Consider the following 22,405-nt stretch of genomic DNA (forward strand, 5'->3'; position numbering starts at 1 on the left):
GATTCCTATCTCTCTGCTGTGCCTATTCCAGCAAAGGCCTAGCTGAGGATTCAGGGGACCACCTGATTACCAACTGCTGGGGTGACTTGGGACATATGGCTTTGGGGAGGTTAGGGGTGTCCCCTAGGGTCCCCTTCCCTCATTTAGTAGTTTACAGGAAGTCAGATGGAGGGTAAAATAAAACTCAGGTCCCAACACTCTGTGTGGCTGCACTCCCCTGTAATCCCAGTATTTGGGGGAGTTAGGAGGGTCAAGAGTTCAAGGTCACCCTCAACTACATAGAGTTTGAGGCCAGTGTTGGGTATGTGAAACTGTCCTAAAACAACAACAATACGGGTTTTGGAGTGTAGTTGTGTAAGCAGGATGGTTGCCTTACATTCAGAAAGCTCTGGGTTCGAGTCTTCCCAGGTATAGGCTATAATCCCAGCACTTGGGAGGTGGAGCCAGCAGCGTTCAAGGTTATCCTCCTTGTTTTCAGTTCCTGAGTGTTCGGGAACCTAAACACTTTGACTGCAACCAGGGTTTTATGAGACCCTGAGATGAAAATAAATAAATAAAAAGGGCTGAGCCAGGCCATCCAAGATAGAAACCTGGGGTCCCTCCCTTCTGACCTTGGACACTCCAGGCAAAAGAGTGACCAGAAGGGCAAACCACCTATGGATCCTCCAGGCGTCCTCTGGATGACCTTGATATATTCTGATCTCTCCCGGGAGGGGGTTCTAATCCGCGGCTGGGGGAGTCTCAAGGCCCCGAGGTTGTGGGTCCTCCCCCACGGTGGCACGGGGCGGGCCGTGCGGGCTAATCCCGTATGTAAATGACAGCCAATGGAGGGTGGTGTTGCGCGGGGCTGGGATTAGGGCCGGGGCGAATGGCTGGCAATCTTACTGGGATTACAGAACAAAGAGAGAACCTCCCAGAGCCCGGGCTCGGCTTCGCGCTCGCTCTGCGCCCCGCCCTCCGCCGCAGCCCGCGCCGGGGGTGGGGGCCCCGCGCAGCCCCCGGCCGGCCGCCCGCACCGCGTCCGCCCTCCTTCCCTCCCTCCCTCCACTGATCCTGTCCCCCACTCCCGGATTATTAACTCAGCAACCAGAGGCGACTGGATCTACCGAGTCCTGGCCACCGGGCCCGGGCCGGGGCGCCCGGAGCGCTTGGGGATCCTGCAAGGTAAAAAAGGAGAAAGTTTGACTGGGGGTGGGGGTGGGGGTGGAGGTGGGGGATGGGATGGAGGCTAATGGAGAGGGGGTGCTCTAGGGCTTGCTTTGGTTTTGAGCCCTTATTTTGCACCCCCCCTTCCACCTCTGTGTGTTGTGTGCATGGGAGGTCCCTTCCCCTCCCCCTCCAGGTGTCTCAATTCTAAGGCCCGCCTTTTGGGGTGTGTGTGCACGTGATCGGGATTATAATTCGAGTTTGGAGGGGGATGGGTTGGGATGGTCAGCTTCTTCCCTCCGGATACCTGCTGGAATCGGGGAAAGCAGACACCCCTCTCACCCTCGAATTCCCTGGAGGTGGAGAGAGAAGCGCCCCACTGGCCTGGAGCCCAGCAGGCCTGGATACAGTTGGGCGAATGAGGTCAGTGGTGCTGCCCTGCCGGGGGAGGTTTGTGGAGGGGGCGTCGGAAAGAAGCTTCCCCCCCTCCTCTCCTGTTATCCAACGCTCAAGCTGAGTCCGAATACTGCCCCAGAGCGGTGGTTTCTTTTGGGGGGGTCATCCTGTAAAGGGGCTGGCTTGCATGGTGGAAGCCGGACCTCTTTGGTTGGTTGGGGGTGAGTCAAAGAGACTTAGGGTGGCAGTTAAAGGGGCACAGAGGGTGCCAAGGAACAAGTTTGAGGGAGCCTCGGCTGTGGGTGGTCTCTGAGTTCTTGAAGAGGAGGGGGAGGGGCCAAAGGGTGCTTAGAGTCTCCCCATCCGGAGTCTCTAGGAGTGATCGCGACCGGTGTGACACCCAGCTTTGCAGCCAGTCAGGGGCTGGGAGAGCGACCTTTTCCTGGCCTCTAAGCCCCATGGAAACTGGGAGACCGTGGCTCTCAGAGTTTGGTTGCTCTGTCAGGAGACTAGCGGAGCTCCAGCTTGGCATCTGGTTTGGCGACCCGGCCTCCCAGGAGTAGACTAGAGGTGGCAGTTCCTGGGTCCCCATCCTGGGGAAGCGAAAGAACTCGGGAGCTGGGCTCAGCGATGGAGTGTGTATCTGGAATGTGGGGCGTGAAGGCTGGGCTTCCGAAGCTCTTTAGAGGAGTGGGGATGGATTTACAAGGGGGCTTCTCTTTACGGCTCAGAGTGCAGAGGGGCTTCAGGATGCTCAGTGGTCAGTACTCCCCGTTCCTCTGTTGGGGCCCTCAAAGACCTCTGGCCTTGGGAGGTGCCTTGATCCGTTCATTTATTTTAGCAGCGTCATTCCCAGAGGGAAAGGGCACGGGCATTGATTATTTATTCTATTTGGAGCAAGAGGAAGTGGAAGGAGGCTGGTGGCTGGCAGCTGGGAGGGGCTGGGCAGTGGGACATCAAAATGCGGTGTCGATACTGTCCCGAGTCTCTCCATCCTAAGTCACCTGCTTAGGGCTCCAGGAGTGTGTGAGATTGACTTTGGCCTCTTTAAAGAAATCTACCAGCAGACCTAGAAACAGGCCTAGCACGGAGGTGGAGGTGGGGGTGGGGGTGTCCGAACCCCCTCTCCCCCAGCCTCTGGATTTTTGAAAGGCTTGCGTTGTATCTCATTCTATAGCCAGCTCTAAGGATGACCTAGAAATTGCCGGTTCCAGTGGATCCTAGCTGGGGAAACAAGGAAGGATCGGAGCTGTGGGGCTTCCCTTGTCTGGTTATTGGCCCTGAGAGTTTGGTCTTGGGGACGGTAGGTTGAGGAGCACGCCGAACTTACTTAAGTGCTTTGTCGTCTAGAGGCAGGGCAGAAGGCTCATTCATTTCCAGGAGACCGATGCCATTTTTGTTATCATTTAAGGCAGGCTCCCAGGAGCCCCGGCCGGCCTCTGACACGCGGCAGTCTGCTGCTGGGTATTTGGAAGTAGTCCGAAAGGCAGGCATAATAATAGAGGTCTCAACTGCCGTGTGTGCAAAGATCGGGGTGTGTGCACGCTTGGATAATAGCTGGGTTGTTAGCCATGACTTGAGCTCCCCCAGTGGGAGGGCTTTGGGGGAGTCATCACGTCTTGAGTGTGACCTCGGGACCACAGACAGCATCTCCTGGCCTGGACCCTGGCTTTTCCTCACATTGGCCCACCTGTGACACCCTGGCAGCACTTGGGTCCTTCAGTCAGCCTGGCTTAGGGACCGCTGTGTAAGCATGTGGAATTAGCCTCTTTTCTTTTGAACTTCAAGGCCTGGCTAGTTATGATTGGTCCTGAGAGCCTACCACATCTGCGTTCCCACACCATCCTGGCTTCCTCCTGACCTTATCTCTCTTGGTTCCACTGTGTCCTTTTGGTTACACTAGATGTAAATAGGAATGGGCACTTGTACTCACTTGTTGAGCAGTTGCGTGTTGGAATGGATGGATGGATGGATGGATGGATGGATGGATGGATGGATAAATGAATTCACTCCTCTGTTAATTTTCTATCCGTGTGTGTGTCTGTCTGTAGACTGAGACATGCTTTGTGGTCCTAGGCTAAATACTTACTCTGTAGTTCAGACTGACCTGGAACTCAGGGCAGTCCTCCTGCCTCAGTCTCCCAAAGGCTGGGATTACACCAAAGCAATAGTAATAGTCCTACTGTTTTTCTGGGCCATCGTTCATTCCTGGTTCCCATGGGACACCCTGTCAGTTACCCTACCCTACGTATTCCCCTAAACATAAGCCTCTCACTGTTTCTCAGCCATACTGCATCTCTCTGTCCAGGAAAGTGTGTGTGTGTGTGTGTGTGTGTGTGTGTGTGTGGCAAGCAGCCAGTGACACAAGCCAGGTTCTTTGGGACAAGCCAGCTGCCTGGGGCCTGCAGAAACCTTGACAGACACTTGAAAAGCAAGATTGGTGGGGGTTAATTCAGAAGCCCCACAGAACAGAGAGCGATGCTGGCTGAGAGCTCAGACCTCACACCAAGTTGTTTTTTCTTTTCTTTCTTTTTAAACAGGCCCTTATTATGTGGCCCGGGTTGCCCTTGAACTCATGATCCTCCTGCCTCAGCCCTCCCAAGTACTAGGATTTCCGGCAAGCGCTTTGCCTGAGCTCAGCTACAGACAGACACTCCCAGATGAAGAGGGACAGAGACATGGACCCTTTCGAGAGTGGTCCCCGCAGAGACCTAGAGGGGAGGGGGAGGGGAGCCTGGAAAAGATAGATTTCTGGCCTGTAGGAGCGGAATAGCACTGAGGAGTGGAGAGCCCCTGAGCGGCAGGCATGCGGTGGTTGAACAGCTCTAATTTGAGCTGGAGACATAGGTAGAGTGCTCGACACCCAACCATGCGGCTCTAAGGTCAATCCTAGCACCCATGTGAAAGGCTAGGGATGGTATGATGTGTGTATCATTCTGGTTCTGGGTGTGTAGAGACCGGTGGACCCCTGGGGCTTGCTGGCCAGCCCACCTAGCCCATTCGGTGAGTGTCAAGTCCCAGAGAAAAGCCTGGTCTTAAAACAAAACAAACAAACAAAACAACCAAAACACAAGGCAAGTTGGGACTTCATAACTGTAATTTTGCTACTGTTATCAATCAAAATATAAATATCTGTGTCTTAGACGAGCCCTGTGACAGGGTCATTCGACTCCCCTTAAATGTGTCATGACTTCCAGGCTGGGGAGCAATGTACTAAATAAACGAAAGACTTCCCTGCTCTTCCCTATGGGCAGATCTTCATGGATGCCTTGCCTCCCTCCATTCTGGTCTTCCTGTTTTGATGGTTACTTACGTTCAGTGGTTTACTGTGGGCGCACAGGGGCAGCGTGGGAAGCTGGGGAACCTGGGTTTCCCCCTTGCAGTTCATCCCCTGCCTTGCCCTATGACCCAAGAGGAACCTTTGCCTCTGCATCTGTACCTGGCTTGGGTCAGGTTCTGTAAGGACCGAGCTGACATGGCCTGTGATTGGATCCTTAGGTTCAGGCACAGTGTCCGAGGTGATGGTTATGGGAGGGAGGCTCAGCGCCGACGCCGTGGAGATGGTTTAGGTTTTCTTCAGAGGATGGACTTTATCCTTCTGTGGGTGTGGAATGACTCATAGGGCACACCGCACAGAGAGTGTAGGACGCTCATTGCAAGCACCTTTCTTCCTGACCCTGAGTGGAGCCTGCTTGCCCTGGAGCTATTGGCCGGTCCACCTGTCTCCTTCCTTCAGGACCACTTGCTTCTGAAGTCCAGATTTAGCTAATAAAAATAAGGACGCCTGGTTAAATTTGGACTGAAGATAAATCAGGGATGACACAATTCTACTGAGAACTACTGCTCATTTATAGAGCACCCTGAACTGGAGATCTTGGGGTTTTGTAAATGTTGCTTTTATTTCCTCAGATGAAGGGATGAGATGAGAGACTTACCCAAGCTTTATGAAGACACAGCCGGGGCTGAGTCCAGAGCTTTTTTTTCTCTGTTCTAACAGTCCCCAGGTCTATACCTGGAAGCCTTTGTACAGTCTGATCTTCGAAGCTGACTGACTGGCCCATTCCGGCTTCTCTTGGCTTCTGCCTGAATTGCTCTGCTTGGCCTCACACTAACTTTGGCAATATGTTCTAACCTGGCTCCTTCTCATCCTCTGTGTCTTTCTGTCTTCACCTGGGTCTAAGTTTGTTTTCTCTGTAAAACTGTCTTGGTAAAACTGCCACACACACACATACACACACACACACACACACACACACACACACACACCCCACTGCCCTTACATGGCCTCTCTTTCCTGGGCTGATAGTTGGGAGTGTTCTATCTCTGACTCATTCTGTCGAATCTTTTTCTGATTCCTCACTTTGACCTCCTCTCAATTACACCTCACTTTCAAATATGGCTGTCTCCTTCTACCAACTAACCTTACCTTCACTGTTAGGGATTAAAGGTATCTATTAAGGGTGTGTCTGTATTCCAGCCAGGGCACACTGTAATTCAGGGTGTGTCTGCATTATGGCTGGATCATATCTTTGGATGTGATTCCTTGCCAGAGCAGCCATGTTCTTGGATTAAAATTACTTTATAGGTTTTACCTGATATCCCTATAGCTTCTTCCTGTAGGGGACAGAGGGTGTGGGGTCATGGAGGAGGGGGTCAGAGTTCACACTTAAGGCTCCAGGGACAGTTAGAGCAAGCTGGCTGATATATAGTTCTCTTAACTTTGTGTGTGTGTGTGTGTGTGTGTGTGTGTGTGTGAGAGAGAGAGAGAGAGAGAGAGAGAGAGAGAAAGAGAGAGAGAGAGAGAGAGAAAGAGAGAGAGGAGAGAGAGAGGGAGAGAGAGAGAGATGGGGGAGAGGGGAGTATAGGCTAGAGGATAGTTAACCTTGGGTATTTTGTTTCTTAGGAACTATCTGTCTGCCTTGTATTGCTTTCCCACAATTTTGTGTGTGTGTACACATTCCTGTGTGGGCACGTGGAAGACAGGGAGGGGTCTCCTGGAACTGGAGTTACAGGTGCTTGTGAGCCACCTGCCATAGGCTCTGGGAACTAAACTTGTGTATTCAGCACATGTTCTTAGCTACTGAGCCATTTCTCCAGCCCCCTCCACCTTGACTTTTGAGACAGGGCCTCTCTCGTCGGCCTAGAACTTGCCAAGTAAGTTTGGCCGACTAACCGGTAAGCTCTGGAGATTTGTCTCTTTCTGTTTCCTCAGTGATGGGATTACAAGCACCTACCACGCCCCCCTTTAATTATTATTGGTGTGCATCACGGGCAAGCGCACCAAGGCACTTGTGTATAGTTCAGAGGATAACTTTCAGGAATTGGTTCTCTCCTTTTTTTTTTTTTTTTTCTTCCTTCTTTTTTTTGGAGCTGGGGACCAAACCCAGGGCCTTGCGGTTGCTAGGCAAGCGCTCTACCACTGAGCAAAATCCTCAACCCCCCTTTTTTTTAGGAAAAAAAAAAGATTTATTATATATGAGTACACTGTGGCTGTCTTTGGACACACCAGAAGAGGTCATCAGATCCCATTACAGATGGTTGTGAGCCATCATGTAGTTGCTGGGATTTGAACTCAGGACCTCTGGAAGAGCAGTCAGTGCTCTTAACCACTGAGCCATCTCTCCTTCAACAACGATGCATCCTGGGGATTAAACTCAGGTCATCAGTTTGGTGGCAAGGACAGTTACCAGCTGAGCCATCTCACCAACTCTTCATCTATTTTTTTTTTTTAAATAGGCTCTGGGAATTGAACTTAGATTCTGATGTGTGTGCTGCAAACACTTGTGTATGTGTGTGCACATGCATGCACATGTGTGTTCACACATCACGGCTTGCATGTGGAGCTCAGGGGACAGGAGTCCGTTCCCGCCTTTCACCTCGTGGGTTGGAAAACTGAACTCATTTGAGCATCAGGTGGCAGTGACAAGTGCTTTAACCCGGAGTCATCCCACTGGTGTTCTTAACTTCTTTAGTGGAGTTTACAGTTGACTTCACTCTGGGACCTAAGGGCCCCTATCTCCAGGGATTTAGGGCTCTTAGATCCCAAGTGTGAGAACCTCTTGTTTTTGGGATCTAGTTTTGGGAGGCGGAGGCAGGAGGATCTCTAAATTCAAGGCCCGGACTGGTCTGCATTCTGTGCCAGCAGGGGCTATGTAGTCAGACCCTGCCCTAAAGATTTATAAAGCCCAAACTGAACACTAGGAGACAGTTTCTTTGCTGACCTCATTTCAGTGTCGAGATGGGGAGTCTCTTGTGACTCTTCCTATGATGATCACAGGCTGGGGAGAGAGGCTACTTCTGCTGGGGAGACATGAAATGACAGAGCAGATTTCTCCGCCCCTTTACCGTGGCTATATCTGAATACTGCAGGCTGGGTCACAGCTCATGAATGAAGATTTTAGTTTGAGGTTCTTAGGGTACAAGGTTGAGGTGCCCACATCTGGCAAGATGTTTGTTTGTCTGTTTTTGTTTTTTTTTTTTTGAGACTGGGTATAGCTCAGACTGGCCTGGAACTTGCTATGTAGACCAGGCTGGTCTTGAACTCACAAAACTCTGTCTAGCCAAGTGCTAAGATTCACCATACTCCCTTTCTCATTGAGCTTTCTCAATGGTGTGGCGCTCTGATATGGGTGTGAGGTATACGTACATGGTGATACAGAACGAGTGGTAGCTTGTGTCTCTCCATTTTAAAAACAAGTTTTTATTAATTATTTTGTTAGGAGTGTGTTTTGTTTGCATGTTTATCTGTGTACCAGCTGCATGCCCGGTGCCTGGGGAGATCAGAAGAGGGCATCAGATCCCCTGGGACTGGAGTTACAGTTTCAAGCCACCATGTTAAGTGCTGGGAATCTGATCCCTGTGCAAGAGCAAGTGCTGATCACTGAGCCATCTCTCCAACCCCAAGATTTCATATTTTTTTAAAAAACAGAATTATTTATTTCATGTATATGAGTACACTGTAGCTGTCTTCAGACATACCAGAAGAGGGCATCGGATCCCACTACAGATGGTTGTGAGCCACCCTGTGGTTGCTGGGAATTGAACTCAGGACCTGTGGAAGAGCAGTCAGTGCTCTTCGCCACTGAGCCATCTCTCCAGCCCCCCTAAGATTCCATTTTGCGTTACAGCTGTGTGACTGTGGGTCTGTGCGTGTGTGGAGGAGCCCATGGAGGTCACACGAGGGCATCAGCTGCCCTGGAGGTGGAGTTAGAGATAGTTGGGAGCTGTCAGACGTGGACCCTGGGAACCAAATTCAGGTCCTTTGCTAGAGCAGTGAATGTTCTGAATCAACTGAGTCATCTTGCCAGCCCCTCTTTTCCTTCTCTTAAAAACCTAACAATGCCATCATGGTGGCTTCATCCTTGTGGTGATATCTAACTCCGTGCCCTCATTTAGGTCTCATCTCTTACTGCTGCACAATGAGTGTAACTGTCCACCCATTCCCCCCACCCTAAGACAGGGTCTCTCACTGTAGCCCTGGATATACTGGAACTTACTCTGAAAACCAGATTGGCCTCAAACTCAGTGATCTCCCTGCCTCTGCCTCCTGAGTGCCGTGATTAAATGTGTGGGCCACCGTTGCCCGGCCAATTTGCTTCTTTTTTTTTTTTTTTTTTTTTTTTGGGTTCTTTTTTTCGGAGCTGGGGACTGAACCCAGGGCCTTGCACTTCCTAGGCAAGCGCTCTACCACTGAGCTAAATCCCCAATCCCAATTTGCTTCTTATAAACTGTAGACTGGGGATAGGGTCAGGGGGATAGCTCAGTGGGTAACGACACTTGGCTGTCTGACCCAAGTTTAAGCTTTGGACCCCACACAATGGAAGGAGAGAACCGACTTCTGTAAGTTTTCCTTTAACGTCCATGTTTGCACCATGGCAGTGTGCAAACACACACACACACCAATAATAAAACCAATGTAACATGTAGATAGTGCTTCTGATCGTTTTGTTGACAGAACAATCCTGACAGGGAGGTTGGATTACCTGTGGTAGCATTGACCTGTAATCCCAGCACTTGGGAGAATGAAGCAGGAGGCTTATGAGTTTGAGGCCACGTCTGGGTTATGTAGCGAAATTGTCTCAAAAATAAAACCACCCTTTGGGATTGTGGCTGGAGAGATGGCTCGGCTGTTAAAAAGCTTTTGCTGTTCTTACGGAGGACTCAGGTTTGATTCCGCTCACAAACACCAAGATATCCGGTACCACCTCCTTCTGGCCTCCTTGGGCACTTGCACACACATAAGCCCACGTTAGCGCATACACATGAAAAGCGAAAGCAAAGTGAAAATAAAGGGAGTCTTTATTTTTTCATCCATTCATTGGCCATTCCACAGCCAATGGGAAACGCACAGCGCATGTGCCCTTAGCGGTAATCTGTAGCACCTAGGAAGACCCTTCCACAATCATGGCTGCGTATATTCTGGAGGGCTGGTTGTCTTGGTACACACACCAACATGATCCCACCTACATCCGAGCAAGGGGCGGTCAGTCCTTCAGTTCTTCTGTAGTGGGTTGCTAGCTCCCGTACCTGACGGTTACTATCAATGCTCTGTCTCTCGTCTTAACAGTTCTAGATTGTCACATGGGTGGTATGACAGAGGGTGTAGGCCTTGAAGACAAGTTTCTTCTACTCAGTGTTGTCCATGGTGTGTCTCGGACCTGACTGGGATTAAATCCTTTTGATCTCTTCTTCCTCACCACCGTTGAACCAATGGCTTTACCTTTGCTAGGCAGAGACTCTAATGCTGAGCCACGCACACCCCCAGCCCTTCATTGGGGGTTTCTAGGCAGGGACTCTACCACTGAGCCACGCCCCCAGCCCCTCACTGGGGGATTCTAGGCAGGTGCTCTACCCTTGAGCCACGCCCCCAGCCCCTCACTGGGGGATTCTAGGCAAGGGGTCTCCCACTGAGCCACGCCCCCAGCCCCTCACTGGGGGATTCTAGGCAGGTGCTCTACCACTGAGCCACGCCCCCAGCCCCTCACTGGGGGATTCTAGGCAAGGGGTCTCCCACTGAGCCACTCCTCCTGCACTTTACTGGGGATTCTAGGCAAGCATTCTATAATACAGTTACATCCCTAATTTTTCTGTTTGAGACAGGGTCTGTCCATGTAGCTCAGGTTGGCCTAGAACTCATTTTGTAAAATAGACAGGTCTGAAACTCTTACCCTCCTGCATCGGTCTTCCAAATGGTGCGATTATAGGTGGTCCACACCAGGCCTGGCTCCTGTCATTTACTTGGATCGGACCCTGTGCCACACACACATCCCAGCTACATCTCAGTGACAATCCAGGCATTCCCAAAGAATTGTGTGCTCACTTTGGGACTGTCCAAAGTGGGAAGGAACCTCTTTCCCTTTTGTATAGGAACATCTTCCATGCCCGCTTTGAGAGCCGACTCCAGGCCAGGAATGCACCCGCCCCTGGTCTCAGGAGCTGGAATTTCATCCCTGGTTTCTGGTGACTCACACAGTGAGCTCCTGCGATGAAATTACACCTTCCTGCTCCTGCCCTCGGGGCCTCTGCTCCTGGATTCTCTGCAGCCCAGGTGGGCTCTGGAACAATCTATGCTGTAGGGCTAGGAGAGCTGGGGTTGGGATGGTGCCAGGCAGGGAGCTGTCTGCTGGGTGATGTCATGTCCATCTCTTATGTTCCCCTTGCTCCAGGAGTCAGCTGGGAGTAGGGGGGGTGGTCCCAGTTATGTCAACAACTGTAGTTGTCGCTTGCTGTGAAAATTCTAAGTTTCTTTTGTGTGGAGGGAAGCAGGATGGGAGGGCCACCCTCACCACCATATTTGTGATTTATGTGAGACAGAAGAAAGCTGTATTTCCTTGGTTGGTTGGAGGGGCTGGGTCGGGGTGGGAGTGGGATGTTCTTTGTATGAGGAGCCTTCCCTCTCCTTCCTCCCCCACCCCCCTTCTTGAGACAGGGTCTCAGGTTGCCCTCCAACCTGGTAGTTAGGCAAGAATGACCTTGCACTTCCAATCCTCCTGCCTCCGTTTTTCAAGTGCTGGGATTACAGGCGTTTGCCCCCACGCCTGGTCTATTAAGTGCTGGGAACCAAACAGTGTTCTGTGTATGCTAGAGGCAAGGTCTTGAGACTCCACTCCCACCCCTGTGCTCTGTGTGTGTGTGTGTGTGTGTGTGTGTGTGTGTGTGTGACTATTTATTGTGCATGGGTAAATGTACCACAGCACGCATGTGGAAGTGAGAGGACAATTTGTGGAACTCTGTTTTCTCCTTCTGCCGTGCCGGTTCTGGGGGTTCAAACTCAGGATGTCAGGAATGGTGGTAAAGCACTCTTACCAGCTAAGCCATCTCGTCTGTCCTGTTTTGAAATGACATCTTACTATATATAGCTCAGGCTGGTCTTGAACTCTGGGTCCAACTCTCTCAGCTTCTTGAGTGCTGGGCCGCAAGCATACACTACCACTCCTGGCTTAAGTGTGGCTTTTGTTTCTTCTCATGCCCATCTCGGCCCTCCCTCCCTTCTTTCCCTCTCCCTTCTTCCTCCTTCTCTCCCTCCCGGTACTGTGGCTAGAACCCAGGGCAGGACACATGCTAGACAATCTTCTACAATTAAGCTACAGCCCCAGTTATAAAGTTAGGACTTTCAAAAGTTTGTGTGTGTGTATGGTTAGTCTGGCCTTCCTCTGACAAGTTTGGCCAGCCTCAAACCTACCCCACACCATGGTATACCTATATCCCTTCCCAGTCTCCTGAAGTCTGTAATAGTTGGACCGTTGGGGTCAGCACTTGTAAAGAGGCTTTGGGAAGCTCTGGGCCAGTAGCTGGTGCCGATGGGGCCCAGAAGACTCCCAGGTAGCTTGTCAGTAGAACAGGACCCCTGCCAGCCCACCCACCTCCAGGGTGGTCCTTACAACTTCTGGGGGTTCTTGTGACTGGGCCAGGTTGGTCTCCTGTTTATCTAGGAGCTGGTTTTTCAGGAATAGCAGCTACTAGCAGCAAGGCTCAGGCTTGGGGTGAGTGGGGCCCTGCAAGGGAGGTGACTCCCCTCTTTGTGCACTCTGGCTTCCAGGTGTCGACGAAGTGCCCGCCCTGCTCCCAAGCAGGTGGGCAAACCACATCCTCCTCTTTGATCCAGATCCATCGCCCGCCCACCCTGGGCCAGCCACAGCCTGAGACTCTGTGGTCTCAGCACCTTCAAGCTTTGGTCTTCCTGAGTCAGTGGCCAAGGCACGGCTGCAGGGCGTCCCCAGCTCATAGGGGAGTTCAGTGCAAACCTCAGGGCCTTTGAAGCCAGGCAGGAGTGGGTTCAAGTTCCAGCTTGACCACTGACCTGCTCAGTAGCCTTGGGCAAGGGACTTCACCATGGGAACAAAGAACAATCGTGTGTGTGTGTGTGTGTGTGTGTGTGTGTGTGTGTGTGTGTGTACACTATGGTACACTTGTGGAGTTGATTCCAGGGTCAGTTCTTGTACAGTAACATGTAACATGGCTCCTCTGGCTAGGGATCACTTCCAAAGACCTTCTAGGTCTCAGTGATCCAGCCCTAATGCAGACATGCCCTGAATTACAATATGATCTGGCAGGAATACGGACACGCGCTTAGTACATGCCTTTAATCCCTAGAGGAAGGTAAGGTTAGTTCGTAGAAGGAAGCAGCTATATTTGAAGGTGGCGTCTAATTGAGAGGCGGTCAAAGTGAAAAATCAGAAAAAGATCGAATGAGTCAGAGATAGGATACACCCAACTCTCAGAGCAGGAAAGAGAGGCTACTTGGGGGAGGGGGAGGGGGAGGGGGGAGAAGGAACATGGCAGTTTTACAGAGAAAGGTTTCAAGAGAATAAATAAGCTAGATGACACAGGTGAAGACAGGAGGAGCCAGAAGACTAGAACAGATTGCCAAAGTTAGTGCGAGGTCAAGCAGAGCAGTTCAGGCAGAAGCCATGAGAAACGAGATTGAATCAGTCAGCTTGGAAGACTAGATTGTACAGAGACTAGACGTTTCCAGGCCTAGCTAGGCCTACAGATAGTTAGGCCAGAGGAAGAAATGCTTTGGACTCAGCCCAAGCCAAGTGAGGCTTGGGTATGTACATCTAAGGAAATAAAAGGGACATCAAAAAGAACCCTCCCTTCCTCAACTATGTGGGTCCAGTGCCTTTCCCTGCATAACCTCCTCCATCTCTCTTTTTGAAATGGGGTCTTTTTTTTTTAAAGACTTATTTATTTATTTTGTATATGAGTGCACTGCAGCTGTCTTCAGACACACCAGAAGAGGGCATCGGATCCCATTACAGATGGTTGTGAGCCACCATGTGGTTGCTGGGATTTGAACCCAGGACCTCTGGAAGAGCAGTCGGTGCTCTTAACCACTGAGCCATCTCTCCAGCCCTTGAAACGGGATCTTATGTTAGCCCCTGATGGCTCCTTCAGTAGCCGACAATGACTTTGAACTTTTGTTTCTTAGGTCTTTCCTGTGTATGCCTTCACGTGTGTGAATGTGGACACATGCAGGCCATATCATGGCACTCATGTAGACGTCACAGGATGACCCTTGGTGTCGCATCCTTGTCTTCCCATCTTCTTTGAAGCAGGGTATTTTGTTCCTGGTTATGACCTCGCAGATGGCCGGCCTGTGAGGTTATGGGAATTCTCCTGACTTCACCTCCTATCTAGCAGTAGAAGTGATGGGATTATGGGTGTGTGTTACTGTGCCCTATATTTGTGTAGGTTCTGGGGACTTGAACTTGGGACCTTATACTCACACTGTAAGCACTTTATCCATTGAACCATCTCTCCAGCTGGTAGATTGGTTGTTTTAGAAACCTGGGTTCTGAACATGGTTACTTAGGGCAAGTTGGTTGCCACCCCAGATAACAGTTGCTCTTTTTGTTTGCTTAAGACAGGGTTTCACTGTGTAACCCAGGCTGTCCCCCCTGCTTCAGCCTCCAGAATGCATCACCACAACCAGCATAAAGAGTTTTGGTTGTTTGGTTTAGTTTTTGGCTTTTTGAGACAATGTTTCTCTGTGTAGCCCTGGCTGTCCTGGAACTCCCTTTGTAGACGAGGCTGGCCTTGAACTCACACAGATGTGCCTGCCTCTGCCTCCCAGCCCCTGCCTTTGTCTTCCAGGGCTGGGATTAAACAAAGGCTGCTTGGGCCATCACCATCACCTCCTGGCTATAAAGCATGTTTTAATGTTCCCTGTCTGTTTCCTGGGCCCAGTAACTACTTGCAGGTCTCAGCTTGGAAGACCTTTTTTGTGGCCAGTGTCCTTGATCTTCTCTGCTTCTCTAGGCCGTGTTACGAGTTTCTCCTAGGAGTCCTGTCGCCTGAGCCTTGAGGCTCGGCCACAAATGAGAGAGGTGTCCTTCTGTCTGTCACATTCACAGATGACGTAGTCAGTTTCTCTCAAGTCAGGCTGGACAGAGCTAGTCTACTTCATAGTGGCATACCTGAGCACCTTGCCCTGTACTTAAGAGGGTCCAAGGCATACTTGCGAGCCGACCTAGGTGTCAGATTTGATTCACGAGTACAAGCCCTGTCTGGGCTTCAGAGCAAGCTCAAGGCAAGCCTGCGCAACTCACTGAACCTGTGTAAACAGAAAGTCAGCCCGGCGTGTTGGCATGCACTTTTAATCCCAGCACTTTGGGAGGCAGAGTCAGGGGCATCTCTGTGAATTAGAGACCAGCCTGGTCTGTACAGCAAATTCCAGTGCAGCCAGGGTTATGTAGTAATACCCAGTCCCAGACAAAATAAAACAAAGAATAGAAATGAAATCCAGACGGGAGTGGTACATTCCTGTAATCCGGGGACAGTCAGGATGTGGATCGGGAGGATCAGGAGTTCTAGGTCAGCCTCGGTTGTATAACAAGTTCAAAGCCAGGCTAGGGTACTTGAGATCCGGTCTCCTGCCACTGGATCCCTTGTATTTACTGCAGGGGGTTGGGTAACTGCTTGGTGGTCTTGAGTCTTTGTGAATCATGGCAAGCAAGACAGGGAAGTTAATCATCAAGACTGGCTAGGGTAGGGTTGGGGATTTAGCTCAGTGGTAGAGCGCTTGCCTAGCGAGCGCAAGGCCCTGGGTTCGGTCCCCAGCTCCGGGGGGGGGGGGGGGGGAAGACTGGCTAGGGCATCATCTAAAATACCCCATGGAGGAACAGATCTTGGTTATGGTCTGCAGGGGAGCAAGGTACTGAGTTTCACTCTTCAAAACCCCTAGTGTCCCCTACAGGAACTCTTAAGCCTCCTTATGCCCACTTGAATCCCAGAAAATGCAGTGGTTACAGTTTGATAGGTGGGGGCTAACAACCAGGACAAGCTTCCTCCGGGGGGGGGGCCTCAGGGAACTCTGGTGAGGGGGCGGATGGGGTATCTTAGATGTTGACCCATCCTGGGATGAATTCCTGCAGTCTTGGGAACAAAAGCCCTGGCTCTTTTTCTATTCTCCCTTAAGCTCCGGATCCTCCCCCATCCCCACTCCCAACTCCAGGGAGGAATCACATGCATGAGTCACACACCCAGCTGCCTGGGTTTTATTCTGGTATAGGTGTTGTGTCTATAGTTGATGGGCTGCGTTCTCTCTCTCTCTCTCTCTCTCTCTCTCTCTCTCTCTCTCTTATGTGCCTTGGTATTTTGCCATATATATATATCTGTCTGTCTGCTGTCTGTCTGTCTATGTGAGGGTCTCAGATCCCCTGGATGTAGGGTTACAGACAATTGTGAGCTGCTATGTGGGTGCTGGGATTTGAACCCAGGTTTTCTGGAAGAGCAGTCAGGGCCTTTAACTGTTGAGCCACCTCTCCAGACTCTTGTATCCCATCTGCTTATGGTTTATAAGTCTTCTCTGAAGACTTCTAAGCATGGGTGTGAGGAGGAAAGGTGGGCAGGGCAGGGGCGGGGCTTAGCTGTAGAGCATTTGCCTAGAATCTCCTCCAATGAGGGGCAGGGGGCGTGGCTCAGCTCTAAGCTACTTGGCTAGCCTTCTGGAGGCCTTCGAGTTGAATCCCAGGAATTTGGGAGGGCGATGAGAGCAAACCTAAAGGATCGGAGGAGGCGGATCGAGCTGGTATGCCCTTTCAATTTCAGCACTCCAGAGACTGAGGCAGGAGGCTGACAAGTTCTAATGATAGCAGTGCTTGTCAGACTTCAGCCATGTGGCCTAAAATCCCAGGTTCCTGGTGAGCATCTCTTTGGAACCCAATGGATCCTTCCTGACTTAGTCAATGCCCCTCCATAATTGCTTTTTCCAAACTTACTGTTTCACCCTTGCTGGCTCAGTTCCGAGTTTTTCATCCCCCAAAATGCCATCCAGTCGCCGGAACCAGTATCCAGTCACTGAAAAACCAGGAGCAGTGCCAGCTGGGGTGGGACCGTCTTCAAAAGTAAAATAAAAACCTTAGCTCTTTTTCTGTCCTAGGAATTGTAGCCTGCTCATGAGGTGTAGGTTTCTGGCCAGCTAATCAGAGTCACATAGCATTAATAGGGTGGCATAGGACTGAGATGGGGCCAGTGGGACCTGGGATGAAACCCATGAAGAGCCGCTTCTTGGATGTTGTGGCGTAAAGGGGTTAGAGTAAGAGCAAATGGAGCAGGGGCTGTGGAGCGGAGCGGTCAGGTAGAGGCAGGGGCAGTGGTCAGCAGGACTGTGTGGCCGAACGATTAGAGAGAATGTTGTGACATTGGTTCACATATTAGAAGGGACCAGACTAAGGAAGAAAAGGTTGTACGCTGTCCTGCTGGGGCCGAGGCCAAGAGAGCCCTCAAATTACTAACTCCTAGTATAAGTTCTGTTTGCAGATAGGGAAACTGAGGTTGTACTGGGTAGGTATGGACGATACCTCTTCTCTCTTGTGGAGTTGGAAGCCAGGTATCCTGATGCATACTGCATAGCGGGTCCTGGGGGTTCTGCTCTCATCCCATTGGTTCAGAGAGTAGAAGGCAGGCGGCAGTGGGCGGGGCGTCAGCTCAGAAGGTTGAGTCGTCCTCCCGCCTCCCACCTCCGCCCCCAGCTCCACCCCCTCCAGCCAGCGCCCAGGGTTAGATCATCCCAGAGCCTTTGGCTGTTTTCCATGCAGCTTTCATTTCCCGACATGAAAGGACCTGATACCCCTCCACCTCCTAGATCTTCTCAGAAGGCGTGTTTACGTCTGGCAGGGGGGTCTCCAGAGACACCAGCTAGGGCCTCCCACCACAGCCTCGCCCCTGGGGCTGGCACTGCTTCAACTCTGGCTTTTCTGCATTCCATCCTGTACTGGAATAAATATATTGATATACCAGTCTGGAGAAGCATGAATCTACCGCTGGGAGTCAGGGTCTCCTGGGCTTCCAGCTGAAAGATAGGCTTTCATGTCCTGCTCGGCTCCACCTTGTGTGGAGGCCATATGGACAGTATGCGGGAGTTGACGTCAAAGCAATGGGGGTGGGGGGGGAGAGACCTTGGTTATCACAGTTGCTCAGGAATCAGCACTCAGGGTTGCTTAGCCTGGTGGTGTCAGACGCTGTCCACGTGGCCTCACCTGTAGCCCTCAATATGTCCAGAGCGGTTGATACTCATTTGTCATGAGGCAGCCGAGGTAAGGACAGGAACTTGTGAGGTGAAGCTCTACCACTGAGCCACGCCCCCAGCCCCTCCCTGGGGGATTCTAGGCAGGGGCTCTACCACTGAGCCACGCCCCCAGCCCCTCCCTGGGGGATTCTAGGCAGGGGCTCTACCACTGAGCCACAGCCCCAGCCAGCCCCACACTGGGGGATTCTAGGCAGGGGCTTTACGACTGAGCCACACCCCCAGCCCCTCACTGGGGCATTCTAGGCATCTGCAGGAATGCTTTATATGCCAATGCTGGCACCTTCTACTCCATCTGCCATCAGTCACCCAGATACAACCATTTAAGTTTAGGACAGATCGCCTGTATTCTGATGACCCCAAAAGAATTTGGCCTAGAGCTGAGAGTGCAGTTCCATTGATAAAGTACTTCCCTTGTATGCAGGGGACCCCGAGTTCCATTCCCAGCACCACTTAAGCCAGATGATCTCAGCCCTGGTAAGGGGGAGGCAGGAGGATCAGGAGTTCAAGGTCATTCTTAGCTACACTGCAAGTTGTGGGGCTAACCTGGGCTACTTGAGAACCTGTCTCAAGCAAGCAAACAATCAAAGCTATTTGACGTGGTGCTGCTGCGTGTGTCCTGGCTTGTTGATGAAGACAGTAGGTACGCACACAACACAGGAATTGACCAACAGTGCTTTTCTCCCAGTGTTTTGTGGTTGTCCCTTGATGTGTGATTGCTTCCAGAGTACCTGGTGTATAGCAGACACTGCTGTTGGCTCCGTTCTGGTTAGAACGAGAAGGGAAGGTGGTTCGTTCCATCATCTCCCACCACATCAAGCTTTTGGGTCAGACCACCGTACTCCCTGCTCTCCCACCAGATGGAGAAGCTGGCTCTGCGGTGGGGAGATCTGTGCTTTGAGATCTGAGTTTCTAACCAGTGTCTGGGCCCGTGGAGAGGCGTCCCACTGGACATGGGTCTTCAACTCGGCATGTAGGGGGCTTCAGGAAGCATGGTCCTTAACCCTGAGTGGTGCGTGTTTCCACTCTACCATGTTTCCTTCCTAAAGAAGGAAGCTCCTTGGAGCCCACCGTGTCCCTTTTTTACCAGATTCCCACAACCTCCACCTTCCACTCCGTTGGCCTCTCAAATCCCTACTCCCTAACGTTTTGGTGGCTTAGTGACTTTCCTGACCTATGACCTGCCTCCCTGAGGGTGTCAGTGGCCTGTCTTCTACCTCTCTAACTCCACCTTTACCTTTCTTCACTCTCCTATGCCTCTGCTGCTTTCTCGTCCACCCCTTGTCCTCTGCGGTACCCCCAACAGCTCTCCCCAGCCCAGGGACCCTGCCCCGCGGCTCCTTAGCCTCTGTGGGCCTTGGGCATCCTTTAATGTCTTTTTTTTTTTCTTTTTTTTTTTCTTCTTTTTTCTTTTTTTCGGAACTGGGGACCGAACCCAGGGCCTTGCGCTTGCTAGGCAAGCGCTCTACCACTGAGCTAAATCCCCAACCCCTTGGGCATCCTTTAAACAGCTCAACTTCTTCCTTTCCCGCCCTCTTTCTTTCCCAGGGTATTGGCATTCATGCGAATGTTTGAGTTTGTGTCTCTGGGATCCCTTCAGCTGTCCTTCCTCAGGACCCCATACGCCCCTAAGTCACTGCTCTGACGTTTTCCTGTCTGCTTCAGGCTTAACATCATCCTCGCTTCTCCTCTTAGACTCCAGTCTTGACCCTGGCCAGCTCTAACCCTCAGCCCTGTTGGGCATTGCACCTGCTTTAAGCCCTTCCGTGTACGGCTCCTGTGTGCTTGAATGTCCTTGGTCCCAGGGCCTTAAGGCCCCTCTCGGTTGCCTTCACCCACTACTGCCTGCTCTTCACCTCTTCCCTGCAACCCTGATCCCCACCTCACCCACTAGCCCAGCCTCCAGCCCAGGCTGCTGCCCTGCTCAACCCTGACCGCGACACGTGGGCGGCCCAGGCTGGCGGCTGGGTTTCCTGGGCAGCCAGTCATTTGGCAAGCCTTCAAAGTCTGCTCGGCTCTGTGGCCTGGGAGGTGGGTACTTCGGGCTGGGGTGGGGCAGGCGTCCCCCTTGATGACCGCATTGCTGAGGTCAGCTCTGGCATCATCTCCTTTGGGGAGCCACTCCCCCCCACCCCCCCACCGCCACCCCCGTTGCCTCCCGTCATTTTGTGCTTGCCACTAATTTTGTCTTTCGACAGTTTTTGTTTGTTGAGGTCAGGTCTTATATAGCCCAGGCTGGCTTCAAGCAGGCCCAGTTCAGGATTGAGCCCAGGGCTTTGTGCTTGCTGGAGGAGAATTCTGCCAGTCGAGCTACATTCCTGCTCCACCACATTTCCACCCTGGACGGAGTGCAGTCGTAGTCAAAGGAACGGATATTGCTGGTGCACGCCTGTGAGCCCAGATCTGGGGAGAATGAGGCAGGAAAATCAGGAGTTCAAAGTTATCCTCAGCCCCATAGCGGATTTGCAGCCAGCCCTGGGTCCCATCGTCAGCACTGTATCTTTTGATGTGGTTGGTACATGACTGTCGTCCAGCGTTTAGAGGAGTGAATCAGGATTCAGGGACCTTTTCAGCTATGTCAAGAGTTAGAGGCCTCGCCTGAACTGACTGAGACCCAGCCTCAGAAAACAAAACAAAACAAAAACCCCACAAAAACTGGGGTTTGATTCCCAGTAGTCTGTTTTCTCGTCATTGAGATGTTGGTTTTCAGCTTGAAGCCCAGGCATGCTGGTCATATCACTGCATGGGTGACCATTTATATCTTTGTGTGTGGGGGGTATATGTGCGTGTGTGTGTGTATGTGTGGTTGTGGGAAGTTCTAAATCTAGGCACCTTGCCAGATGTCCTATCTTATGGGCCAGGGGCCTGTTCCATCCCCCAGCCAGCGGCTGCCCCGTGAGGAACAGTAACCCGCCCCAGGAGAACCTCTGCTGCCTGGAGATTAGTCTCCAAGGCCACGCTGCCAGTTGCCATAGGCACTCAGGTCCCAGATAGCGCTGTGATTTCTCATCCTGGTCACGCAGGCGGCTGCCAGTGTCGCCTACAAGGAGCCAGGAGCCAGGAGCCAGGCTTTAAATAAGCGGTGGAAACCTGACCCTCCAAAGGAACTGTCTGCTTACTGAGGCCTGGCCTCCCCTCCTAGGGGCAGGCTCGGGGCAGCTGCACTCCTCCCGTTATAACCAGGGCCTCTGGGGGTAGTGGTGGGGGCTTGGAGAGACGTGACAGAAGGTTCTTCTGAGGAAACTAAGCCTCAGTACACAGAGAAGGACTCAGATCTGCCCTGAGACCCTGACCCCTTGCCCTTGAGGACTGTGTAACCCACCCCGTAGGATTCTGGACTTGTGAAGAGAAGGGACTTCCAATTCCCAGACCTGAAACACATCCCTGGCCCCCACCCTAATGCTCCAGTACCGTTAAAAGGTAGCATGAATCCTGGACGGAAACCTAGTGCCTGCTTCCTGGCCTTGGCTTTGCTTGGGGTCCTGAGGGTGAGGCCAGGATGCTGGATGTTTGTGTCTCTTGTTTGTCACATTTAAATATTTACTTTAAAGTTGTTTTTTTTTTAATTACTTGTATCTATTTTTGCACATGTGTATATATGTATAGGTCGAAGGGCAACTTTCAGGAGTGGCTTCCCTCCCTTCTTTCATGGCGGTCCTAGGATTGTACCCATGCCATCGGGCTTTGGGGGCAAGGCCCATCTCCAGGGATCCTATTTTGTTTTGTTTTGAAGAGATGAAGCTTCTGTCTCTGTTTCCCAAGGTAATTAAGTACCTACAGCAGGGTGCCTTAGGTCATTTATGAAATAGAAAACAATAAAAAAGAAAAGGTCAGGGGTTGCAGGCCTGGGATTCATGCACTTGGGACGGGACACACACACACACACACACACACACACACACACACACACACACACACACACACGGCCTTCCCTACTTGGCTGGTGAGAACCTCACCCCTGGGCTAGAGGAGACTCAGCTGGGGGGTCCCTAGACAGAGCTCACCTGACACACAGTTCCCCTTGGGCTCTATTCCCAGCACCACTGGCCAGAAACTCGCCATGGTGACACACGCCCGCAATCCTAGCCCTTGGATCAGAAGGATGAGAGTTCAGGGTCATCCTTAGCTACATACTGAGTTTGAGGCCAGCCGCAGCCTCACGAGATTCTATCTTATTGGTGGGAATGGGGAGAGAAAAAAACAAACCAAAACTGTGAAGGGCACGGTGGCCCATTCTTGGCATCCTAGCTACTGAGAGGGTAGAACACAAGTTCAGGATCAGCCTGGGTGACTTTAACAAAAGCCTGTCTGGGGTTGGGGATTTAGCTCAGTGGT

At 51.6% G+C, this 22,405-nt stretch overlaps 1 protein-coding gene across 47 annotated transcripts in view; it reads left to right on the forward strand.

The window, feature by feature from the left end:
• The first annotated feature begins 894 nt into the window (after nt 1-894).
• Gtf2ird1 (GTF2I repeat domain containing 1) overlaps nt 895-22,405 on the forward strand; it is a 106,673-nt gene continuing 85,162 nt past the window's right edge. For 24 of the 47 annotated variants that reach the window (XR_015633877.1, XM_087577697.1, XM_087577707.1 and 21 more), the window contains 1 exon segment: nt 895-1,164. The gene's annotated coding sequence lies outside the window, so the exon portion shown is untranslated. 47 annotated transcript variants of the gene reach the window in all.

Source organism: Rattus norvegicus, chromosome 12 (assembly GCF_021556685.1).
Source record: "Rattus norvegicus strain SHRSP/BbbUtx chromosome 12, alternate assembly SHRSP_T2T, whole genome shotgun sequence".
Classification (NCBI taxonomy): domain Eukaryota; kingdom Metazoa; phylum Chordata; class Mammalia; order Rodentia; family Muridae; genus Rattus; species Rattus norvegicus.